The sequence below is a fragment of the Tamandua tetradactyla genome, chromosome 24, assembly GCF_023851605.1.
Source record: "Tamandua tetradactyla isolate mTamTet1 chromosome 24, mTamTet1.pri, whole genome shotgun sequence".
Lineage (NCBI taxonomy): Eukaryota > Metazoa > Chordata > Mammalia > Pilosa > Myrmecophagidae > Tamandua > Tamandua tetradactyla.
Genome location: NC_135350.1, coordinates 46,507,520 through 46,519,650, shown reverse-complemented (window position 1 = coordinate 46,519,650; position 12,131 = coordinate 46,507,520).

The window sequence follows — 12,131 nt, the reverse complement described above, 5'->3', positions numbered from 1 at the left end:
CTAGTCTAGAAGTGGCTCTGCGCCCTCCTCGCCTCCCACAGCTCCTTGGCCAGAGTCCCAGACTGGTGGGTGGAACGCTGTTTGTCAGGGACTGCTGGGTCAGAAGGGACTGGCTTGAGGCTCAGCTGGAGGGACAGACACACAGTTTCCAGCCACATGGCCAGCTGATAAAGGATTCTTTCTGTGCCCACCCATCCCACACACCATGCTGTGCCTCCTCCCTGGATAAGCCATCACAATCGTTTCTTTCTCCATTTCTGCCTTTATCCACCCATCACAACTTAGTGTCCCCTTACCTATACCTTCAACCTTCCGGATCAAATATAAGGACAGAAAGTCCTATATTTGCTCCTAGAAACCATCTACCCAGAATTTACATCTAAAAAGAGAACTAGTCGAAATCAAAAGACCCTGGATCCCCTCTTGTCAAGTTATGTTACGACATCTGATTTCTCAAATCCCACTGGATTGCTGTTGAGAGATGTTCAGCCCATTTCTCTTGGAATCAAAGTCAGCGATTTCTCTTTTACTTGCTAAGGGACTATTTCTTTTCAACAGATTGTTTTTTTCAACCAAATTTCCATTTGTTTCAATTTCTATTTTCCTTTCCCTTTTACTTTTATCTCCAGCCACTTGCCTCTGATCTTGTACTAATCTTGCCTCCTCCTATACTGGTAACTTTCCAAATTGTTCTTCACTCTTTTTTCCATTTCACTCTCTCTTGCCTCCCTCCCCTTCCTCATCTTAATCCCTTCCCTTATTGTTTTGGCAATTTCTGCCTGTGAACCTTAGCCTGTCTATCCCTTATGTTCTATTTGTCCTTCTTGCCCTCTTCCTATGGGAATAGCAACCTAGCAAGAAGAAAAGATATTTCCTGCCTGTGAAATTTTACCATTCCACTTGAACAAAAATAAGCACTGCCAATAAAAGAGTTTAACACTAATGAAATACAAATGTTTTCAAAATGATAGGAAGCAGTACAAAAAGTACTTATTCACCATGATTGAAGTTAACATTTGAAATCGTGAAATCAAAAGGCATTTCTTTTTACTATGTAATGAACCAAAGTTGTGAAATGCAGTGTTAATATACCTGGGACTTATTACTAATTCTATGATATTGAGCATGCATTATCTAATACTATACAATTTATCACCTTTTTGTATGATTTTTTAAATTATTAAGTAGTTGTTTTAAAATAGCCATAGCGCATTGTGAAAAAATTTAAAGTTACAAAATGATATATTATGAAAAGTTAATCTCTCATCTACCAGAATCTCAAGCCACTTTCCCAGATGTAACCAGTGTTTAATATTCTTCACATATCCTTTGTAAGAAATCTCCATTCATAAACAATAAAGTGTATATAGGCATATATAAATACATTTATATACATCTTATACCCCATTTTATGCAAATAGAAGCATACTATACATATTATGATGCAAATTGGTTCATTTACTTAACAAAACATATTGAAGTTAATTCCAGTAGGCACTTTTAAACTCTTACTCTTTTCCACTGCTGAATAAAATTTCTACTTTATTAATATACCATAACTTAGCAAGTCTCAAACTTTTTGGTCTCAAGAACTTTTACACTCTTAAGAATTAATGGGGGTGGGCCACAGTGGCTCAGCAGGCAGAGTTACTGCCTGCCATGCCAGAGACCTGGGTTCAATTCCTGGTGCCTGCCCATGCAAAAAAAAAAGAATTAATAGAAAACTTAAGAGCTCTTTGTTTATATTGATATATACCAATACAAATTTCTATTATTAGAAATTAAAACTTGTACATTATAAAAATTTATATTAATTTAAAAATAATTATAAACTCATGTGTTAGTACAAATACCACATTTTATGAAATAATTCTTTCCAAATAAAAATATTTTCCAAAATAAAAAGATGTAGGAAGAAAAGTGACATTGCTTCACAATTTTATGAATTTCTTCAATATTTCGTTTAATTGAAGATGACTGGATTTTCATATTTGTTTCACTGTTCAGTCTGTTGCAAAATGAACTTTTGATCTGAAGCATGTAAAAAAAATTTCCCCTCCACAGATATACTGCCAGAAAAGTAGGTAGTGTTTTTAATAGCCTTTTCAGATAAATATGAATATACTGTGACCAGACGAAAATTTGACAAAGTGGTACTTTCTTAAAGGATAATTGCAATATAGAGTTTGAAACCTCATTATAAACATTTCCTACCTTTTTACATTAAAATCTATTAGTCTATATTATACATTGAAAGGATCATTTACTCAGGTATAAATTCCAAAAAACATTTGGAAATGTTTCACTAATTATGCAGCTCCTCCAAATGTTTTCATATTTTATTATATCACATTATGATAATATATCCATTACTATCCCCACTAAGCTCCTCAGACAGGTCTTTAAATATTGGGAACTTGTCAGGTTTACATGAGCAGACATAAATTTTTCAAAAATTCCAGTTTTCTCATGAAGGCTCAAATTTTATCATTGACAAGAAATATGCTCCATAGTCTTCGTTGAAATTCGCTTTATTTTTTTGAGAAAAATACATGCCAAATACCTAATTCTGAATAACTACAGTTTGTGTGTTGGTCATCTTCTTAAGTAAAAATGTTTCATTAACAAAAAGCAGGGGTGGAGGGTTGGGGGGGGTTGGGAGGGTAGATTGAGTTCATCTTGCAACTTCAACAATTGCACAAGCGCTTTGCCTTGTGACAACCCCCATTACTTTGGTATGCAGCAGAAGTGCTTTTTGCATGCTTCCCATTTTGTCACGCAGAATATTAACAAGACATATACCCAAGGGTCATTCTGGTGATACTGGTTCACTGTTTCTGTGTTATTCCAACTGATTTCCTATGTTGTATCTTTGGTGACTGAACGTGGGTTTAACCAAGAGTGGCTTCTGTTTCAGCAATGACACATGTTAAAACAAAATCAAGAACAGGTTAGCACTGTTATTTTAAAGTAGTTGTTGGATATTCTGAAGTAAACGAATCTACACTCGATTGTACCATACTGTCCATTTAAGGAATATAGTCAGAAAAGTCAACATGAAGCTTTTTAAGAACTCTTAAGTCCTCAGAATACAGACTCATTAGACAGTCAACCCTCGCTGTGAGTAATGATGAAGATACAGCCAGTTTGCTAAGTGCTCTGGCTGTTCTCCATAGAGGAATTTATCTGCCTTTTCTTCTGCTGAAAAGGATCACGTTTCAGCCCTAGAAGGAGCAACAACAGCTTGGTCAAGCACACCCCCTCCAACCACCACCACCCCCTGGCCCCTGACATACAGACAGGATGTGTGGTGGTTTTTAGCAAATTGAATGCAACTTTAGATGGTATTTTTTGTTTGTTTTGACAACATAATGTAATTTTTTTTTCTAAATACAAAGAAAACAGCTAACTGCAAAGTAGGTAGGGAGCAGATAACACTGCAATCTAATTTATTAGTTGCCTCATGTCTAAACCGTAGTCCAAAGAATGGGTCGGATACCAGTGAGGTCTTCTGCAAGGTTAACCTCCTATTTAACTCTTTTTTGATCTCCTGTTTAATGCAGGCCAACATCTGCTAACACATTAACTGTAGGACACTCCAGATCAAAGGGCCTCTAATTATCTGAGCTTTCTTTAGAACTTAAATTTCACCAGCTCACTACTAGTAAGAGTAAACGATGCCTCAAGTGTCAGTACTGAATAGACCTGCTCGATATTCAAAGGTAGCAGTAGAGAGGAAAATAAATCCACACTTGTTTTTCCTGGTTCTAATTCACTTACAAAGAATGTAATAAAATGATTTTCTTAACTTTTATACTTTGAAGTTTAGACCCCAAGAAATGGCTCACCAACATATAGTTGAACACCTTCCACTTAAGGATGTCAAAGCATCTAACAAAGTGGGGGGAGGGGAATAAATCAAGAAAGAATTTTACAAGGAAATTCCCTTTTATTATTCAGAGAACACCACCCTGCACATTATAGGATTATAACCCAAGTCTAATTGAGTCCTGGTGAACTATGTCTTTTTCATTTTTGTATCCTGAACCCTGGCACAGTGCCATACTAGCACAAGGCGGATGCTCAATAACTGCTTGTTGAGGGAATTGTAAGTAAAAACTTTAGATATGAAATAGTACCCCCACACGAGTAAGCCAACACATTACTTATAGATTGCACAGAGCAACCTTGACTGCTGGAGTTGGCTGTTATTTTAAGTCATTTTAATATCCTAATATTATCAATATCTACATTTAAATAACAAGAGGAGTAATTGCAGAGGATGGTATAAAACAGAGAAAAGATCGTTTATGTGACTTAAGTTTCTTATACACAGATTCATATAATTAATGGTAGGAGAGACCCTACATCGAATACATTTTTAACCTCTGAGTAAAGTGTTCTAATAATAGGATGCACACTACTTCACAAAGTAGTTCATTCCAGTTTTTTGATAGCTCTGATCATTATAGAGCTCTGCTTCATTCTGAGCCGGATGCTGCCTCCTATAAATTCAAACTTTTGAATCCATATCAAAGCCCTTTTCTCTCTATGAGGGTTCTTGAGCACTTGAAAATCATAATGTATTTCTCCCCCTCCCTATCTCTAAGCTGAATATCCTCATCCAAGATAAACATATTCCTAATTCCCTCTGACATTGTTTCCAGGCCTTCCTCCCTTCTCCTGGCAAGTTCCAGACTTATGCCATTTTTCTAACATGGAATACTAAAATCTGAAAAAATATTATTTTTGACATTTTTTTGTCTTTATTTATTGACTTGGACATGCTTGAGCCATATTAAGCTGGAAATCAATTGATACCTCAAAGATGTTTTTATGTCAACTATGTTAAACAACAATGGCCGATCTTTTCTTGATATGCTTTATTTATTTTGATTCTAGGCTTAGGACATTACATTTATCTATACTTAAATTTTTCATCTCATTATTTTAGATGATATTTCAGTCTATTGTTATAGACAGTTGAGACTTTTTGAAACTTGAGTCTATCATCCATATGACATATGTCATATTAGCGCTTCCTCTTCTAAGCCACAGTGAAATAAATAATACATAGACTGTGCAAACCAAGTCCAGTGACTTCTACCTGAATCTTACTTTCAGCTGCTTGGAGGCTTGATGCAGAAGGAATTGTCACATTGTAAGCACCTTGGAGCCAGGATTATCTCTGGCTACTTCGATGCCCAGAATTTACTAAATCTCACAGAGCTTTTGTTTCCTCCAGGTTAAGCAGGAGCCAGCTTCAACCTCTGTGGGAACCGTTTCCTGCCAGGCATGGTATTTGATTTCAGCTTGAACTACTGTTTTTGAATGAAATTTTAAGAGACTTCTGACTCTCTTAGACTAGATCTGATTTTAAGCCCCTCCCAGCCTTCATTTCACCCTGACCCTAAAATACTCCATTCTCTTCTTAAGAGATCATGTTATTCAAGAGGAAACACACAGAAGGGAAGGAAGCCAAAACCAAGTGGAGACACACAAGAGTAGAGTCAGGTTGTACTTCATGTCTGGAAATTCCCTAATTTCTCCTTTGTTCCTCCACTGTTGGTATTATTTTAACATGAAGCAGAGCTGATAATTTGGAGTGTGTAGGTAGAAGCCCCTAGCCTGTAGCTCAAAGCAAAATGACAGTTTAATGAAATGAATGGAGTTCTGTTTCAAGTCAACTGGGTATTATTTTAACAAACTTGCAAGTTCTAAAGATTTAGCACACAGTGTACAATGAGGTCTCACACTCAAAGAACCACTACCTACACGCTCTGACTTGCAATCAGAGGCATTTTTATCATTCAGTTCAGGCAAGTTGCATAGATGGTGGGGCAGTCCTATGCACAACAGAGACAGATCAGGAATGAGAGTCAGGAAGCTCATAGCTTGGCCTCTCCCTTGTGTGATTTTGGGCAAGTCACTTAATCCACATGGGCCTACTTGAGCTTTTATAAATTGATGGGGTATTGAATTATATCATTCTGTGGTCTCTTTTAGTTTTAACATTGTCATTCTTCTAAAAATCGTTTTAAGCATTTTGAAGTTAATTGTGCTTTACGATTATAAATATGTTCACTGAAGAAAAATGAGACAAAATGAAGAAAAAGACATGTTCATAACAGCACTACCCAGAAACAGCAACTGTTAATATTTTATTTCCATAATTCTGTTTGTTATCCATATAAATTTCTATGCAGTATTTAAATAGATCTATGATACTTGCTTATCAAGCACTCCTCCAACCCGAAGCTTTCACTCCTTCTGGCTACCGAACTCAAAGGCAGCCTCTGCTTAGACTAAGGAGAGAGGAGTCGTGGTCTGACTCCAAAAAATGAGTTTGGACTCACTTTTTGATGAGTTTAAGAATTTGGAATTGGGAAGCTGAGAGATGAAGACAGTAATGAATTTGAGATGAGCAGGCAAGATATATTGGAAGCTAATGAAAACATTTTGGATGCTTTGCAAATTGAAGTTATGAGACAGCAAAAACTAAAACTATAAAGAGAGGTGACATGATAAAGAGAGAAAAATATAAACAGGTAGCATGCAGGGGAGATTTTTCTCTCTCTGGATTGACAGAGAAATCCAGCAGTCAGAGAAAACAGCCCTAGTGGTTAATGCGGTTCCAGATTCTGCTTCCAAGAGGCCTATCTGTCTTGACTCCATACTTTGATTCTCAGAAGGCTTCTGAAGCACATTAACATAAAGCCCCTTTTACTTGAGCTGGATCTCTGTTTTCACAGCTAAGAGAGACCCGGTTCACATTTGAACCTACATTTTAAAATTTACTATTATAAAGTAAGCATTTCACAGGTAATTGCATAGGCTTTCAGTTCACAACTTTTAATGGCTAAATAATATTTCATAATATGGATATACTGTGATTTTTAACCTATCCAATCTGATTTTTCCCCATGAGGTTTTAGGCTAGGATTCCTAGAATCAACTTGTAGGAAGAAGAAAAGGGAACTGTGATGATGATATTTTTATTTCCATAAGGAGGCAATTGATAGAAGAAAAGTACCAGCTCATAAGTAAGGAAACTAAATCACAGCAAAGTCTATTACCACTGGGGTTTTACAAATTACTCTCCAGGTACTAAGAAGTCTAAGAACTGTGGCTGCCCAACTGATTCAGGAAGAGCAACACACTTTCAAGAATCATTTCAGCTATGAGAGGAGCAAAAAGAAAAAGAAACAAAAATGAAAAACACCCGCAAACTGCTTAGTCAGTACAATTTAACATGGAGAAAACCATCCTGCCTTTAAATATCCCTTGAGTACTGTTTCCTAACTGAATCCATTACAGATATTTTTATGAGGGCACAGTGGGCGTCTTCCAGCTTCCCCATGCCATTGTAACTCAGAAGAAGGACAAAATAGCCCCACCCTAACCTGACCTTAGTCATGGGAGAAAGAAAATCTGGGATAAAGGTCACTATGAAGTCCAGATGAGCAGGTTAGGCAAAGACTAAGAGCACATGTACCTAAACTCTAAACGCATATTTTCTTCCTAATAGAAAGCTTGAAGGAACGTAAAATACCATGATTTCCCTTTATAAGAAAGGCACAAACACAATGCTTGGTAAAACCTCAAGCAAACTGTGAGATCTGGACTCCATTCTCTGCTTCAAAATATAATATCAAATGCTGCTATTTGCAGGTTTGGAAATTGTTAGGGGAGAAAAGTTTTATCATCTTCCCTCACATAAACTTCATCCACATGGTAAACTGAAAATACTCCTGTACCTCTCCTTTCCCAACATAGTAGGGCAATCAGTCTTTCTCTCTCCCAACCATCTACACTCACATCAATTCTCTCATAAAAAAAATCACACCAATTCAGTATTATGTATGGGAGAGAAAAACTATAGTTCTAATTAAGTAGTAGGAGTATCTCAAAATAAGCAGCCTTTCTCTGAGTGTTTCATCTACCTCTTTTCAGGAAATGGATGACACTATTAGTCACCTATGAGGTGGAAATCAAAGGACTTAAAGTTTTAATGTTTTTTTAGGATTATTTGGGAATGATCATGTCCCCACTTGACAGTGAGAAAATGTAAGATGAAGTGTATAAATGCATTTATAAAATTTCAAGTAATTTACAGATGGAATACTTTCCTTTTTCTAGAACGTTATAAAGTACGAAAGCCTAACTAATAGAACAGTCTGCCATATCACAGACTTGAGTTCAAATCCTACTATCAACTTGACCCTGGGCAAGTTGCTTACATCTCTGAGTTTTCGTTTCCTCATCTATAAAATGGTATTAATGCTGCCTTCCTCTCTACATGGATGGAAAAATTGAACGACATTTGTAATGTGTATGTAACCCAAGTGGTATTAGTGGACAAATCTGTCTTTTTTCTGAGTTAAATAGGAATGCCTCTGTTGTTCCATAGTTAGCTATGAGTCAGCTATTGTTTTTCGAAAATCTTTGAGACCAAAGGAAGTAAGGTTTATTTGGTCTGGAACTGAAATATTCTGTAGCGCATAATCTAATTCAATTTATATGTATAGCTCATTTGAACAACTGAAACACAGGGAGCACAGAATAAGAAAGAGGTTCTTTAATCCTGTATAGATTATTGTAATGCCTGGATACATCCTAGAGTATATTAAGCAGATAAGCAAAAAGTATTGGCAAAGTCCCTTGAGACATGGGAGAAAGAATATGGAACTATTAAACCTTACCATCAGGGAATCCCCTGACACTGTGTCAAACATTAGGAACACCCAAATCATTAGGCCATGCCCTCAGTCATGAGGCTTACTCTTGTGAAGCTTATGTAAGTAGTGGAGAAGCTTAGTCTACCTACAGGCATGCCTAAGAGTTACTTCTGGAGGTCCTCTTTTGTTGCTCACATGTGACCTCACTCTCTCTAAGCCCAACTCTGCAAGTGAAATCATGTGGGACATGACATCCAGGGGTGAAAATCTCCCTGAAGATATGGAAGATGACTCCCAGGGAAGAATCTGGCCCTGGCACCGTGAGATTGGTTCCATTCTGCCCCAAAGGGGAAAAGAAGTGTAACTAATAAAGTATCAGTGGCAAAGAGGGTTCAAATAGAGCTGAGAGGCTACTCTGGAGGTTACTCTTATGCAAGCTTCAGTTTGACCTTGTTATCTATCATAACCTGCCAAGCTCCAACCAGGACCATTCCAGCCAATCCTAAAGAACGCCTAGGGCAATATATAAGATTCCACAAGGGTTCCATGCACTAGAGTAACTTTCCAGAAGCCTACAACCTCCAGATGAGTCCCTGGACCAGATGAGTCCTGAAACCTAGAGTGCACAGCCTCTCCAGAATATCACATAGTTCCATCTCCCTCCCCATCTTAGTGACAGCCCCTTCCAACATGAAAAAGTTAGAAAGGTCATAGCCCAAACACCCCTAAAGAGAGGGATGGAAAGATCAAGGTGATGGTGGAGTTATACAGAGAAGACAGGATTTAACAAATGAATATGAATGCTGAATCATTAAATTGATATCTCTTTTATTCTCCAGTATCTTAGAGCAGCTAGAAGCAAAAGCCTAAAATTGTTAAATTGTAATCCATGTCAATCTCTGAAATATGTTCTACAACTAATTGTGGGGCTGTGCTTTGAAATTCATTGTTTTGTATACATGTAATTTTTCACAAAAAAAAAGAAGGTTGATTGTGATAATAAAAAAATATTTAAGTCTTTATTCTGGAGCAGCTAGAAGAAAAAATTCAAGAGGATCTTATGGTAGCCCATGACAAACTCTGGTATCTGTCCTGCAACTACTTATTGAGGAGCACTCTGAAAACTATAGCTTTTTCATTTCTTTGCTTTGTATATATATATATTATACTATACAATAAAAAAGTTAAAAACAAAAAATCTTACATTTAAATATAAGATATAGAATTGATATTTTTTTGATATTTCATTTCTAGTTACAGATAGTATAAACCACTGTTTAGAAAGCCCAGAAGCATCAACTGATAAAATACTAAAAATTAATAATAAGAGTTCAGGAGTGTGACCAAATTCAAAATAAATACTCAAAATTGGACAGTTTTCCCGTGTGTTGGCAATGAAAATATCACTTCTAACAGCAATGAAATGTAAAATAAATAGCAATAACTTTGGTTAAAAATTGCACAGTAACTTACAAAAATAAATATTATAAAATTTTTCTGATGGAGTTTAAAAACATTGGAACAAGTAGAGAGATATTCCTTATCCTGAATATGATGAACTAATGTGATAATGATGACAATTCTTTGCAAATTTATTATAGCTTTAATGTAATTTTGATGAAGTATCAAGCAAAAAATATATTCAAAATAATTTTGAAAAAGTAATGAATGTCAAAAAGTACCATACTCTATGAAAATCAATACAGCATGCTTCTAAGAAAGAAAAAAAAGACAAGGAATTTCAATTGCTCAATTGATATATGACAAATTGTTGCAATGTGGGCAATTTTTTTCGTTCTTGACCTTCCCTGAATTTTCCAAATTACCATAATGAGGAAGTATACTTCCATATTCAGAAAAAAAAGCTTTTTTTAAGACAAGTCAAGGTGTCTTAGATCCTCACCTCATTTTAGACTCAAAACTCATTTAGCCAATAATTATTCAAGTGTTGCATATAAAAACTGACACTACCGAAAAACTGAAAGAAAATGAAGGTGATGATATCGGGTCAAATCAACACATCTGCGTGTGCATACATGCACACACACCTGTAAATTTCGCCATATAGAGATGGGGATATTTGGATACAGATTCTTATTTGAACTTCAAAACGTATCACAAAAATATACTATGTGGGAAGATTCCCTGGTTGTGACAACTCACTGCCAGAGTTGACACAAGTGATCTGCGGAGTCAGGAGGTGTTCTCAAACCTTGCTGCTTTACGTGTGTGTCTAATGCTAGGAGTTTGGTTGAAAGAACATTTTTCCCAGCGGGAAGGGAACTGTTTTTCAATCTCGGTGGGATGACGCACAGCCACTGTGTCCCGTCCTCCGTTTTGAGAACAAGTCACAAAGCCGCCCGCGTGACCAGGACAGAGGTTACAGGTCAAAGAATGAAAAGTCTCCCCTTCCCTAACTGCCAAATTTCACGAGAGTCTGCTGAAACTGCGTTTAACCAAATCTCACGAGATTGTTAAACTTTATAAGCCGTTCCTGCTCAGCCCTTCCTCTGTCTTTTCTGTCTTTTTGTCTCCTTGCGTTGTTGGAGTCCTTCGTCTCCCAACTGGCCCCCATTGGGAGGCGCTTTCTCCTGTCTGTAAACCCCTCATTAAACTCCTGGATAATCTTTGGTCAACCGTGTTCTTTGGTCTTGGGGTTGTGCTGGGCTGGAACACCAAGTTTCATACGTTGTTTTATCTGCCCCCTAGAATGTCTAAGTAAAATCGTATAAATTAAATAGCCAATAGGGGAAAATATTTGTTTAAAAAAACAATGGGGACAGGGTGAGGCATGGTGGTCCAGTGGCAGAGTTCTCGCCTGCCGTGCCAGAGATCCGGGTTCAATTGCTCCACTGATTGCAATGAAATGGGGGTAAATTGCTGTTCTTAAGAAAAGGCATGGAAATATATCAAGAAATAAGATGTGGAAATATCTGATTGGAAAAAATGTTATATGAACAGCAGGAAATTAGAGACAACTGGTAGGAGAGAGAATAAGTACAAAAGAAGGCCAGCAAGGGCTACAGTTTAGGAACAAGATGATAAGCCAAATGAGAAGATGCTCTGATTAATGAGGCATCTCTCCCCGGAAAAACAAAAACAAAAAAGCAAAACAAACAAAAAACAACAAAAATTCAACACATGGTCCTGCAATTACGGGATACTCACATGGAAAATAATGAAATGTGAGCCCGCCATACAGCATACAAAAAAAAAAAAAAAAGAAGAATGTAGATACTTTACTGAAAATGGTTTTGCTCAATTTTGTTTGGAGAGACAGAGGTGGAACATAAGATTTCACTGCATGAAACAGTAAAATTCGCTAAAAACCCTTTTGCTTATTGTCCTAATCAAAGCCTCATTAATCAGAGCATCTTCTCATTTGGCTTATCATCTTGTTCCTAAACTGTAGCCCTTGCTGGCCTTCTTTTGTACTTATTCTCTCTCCTACCA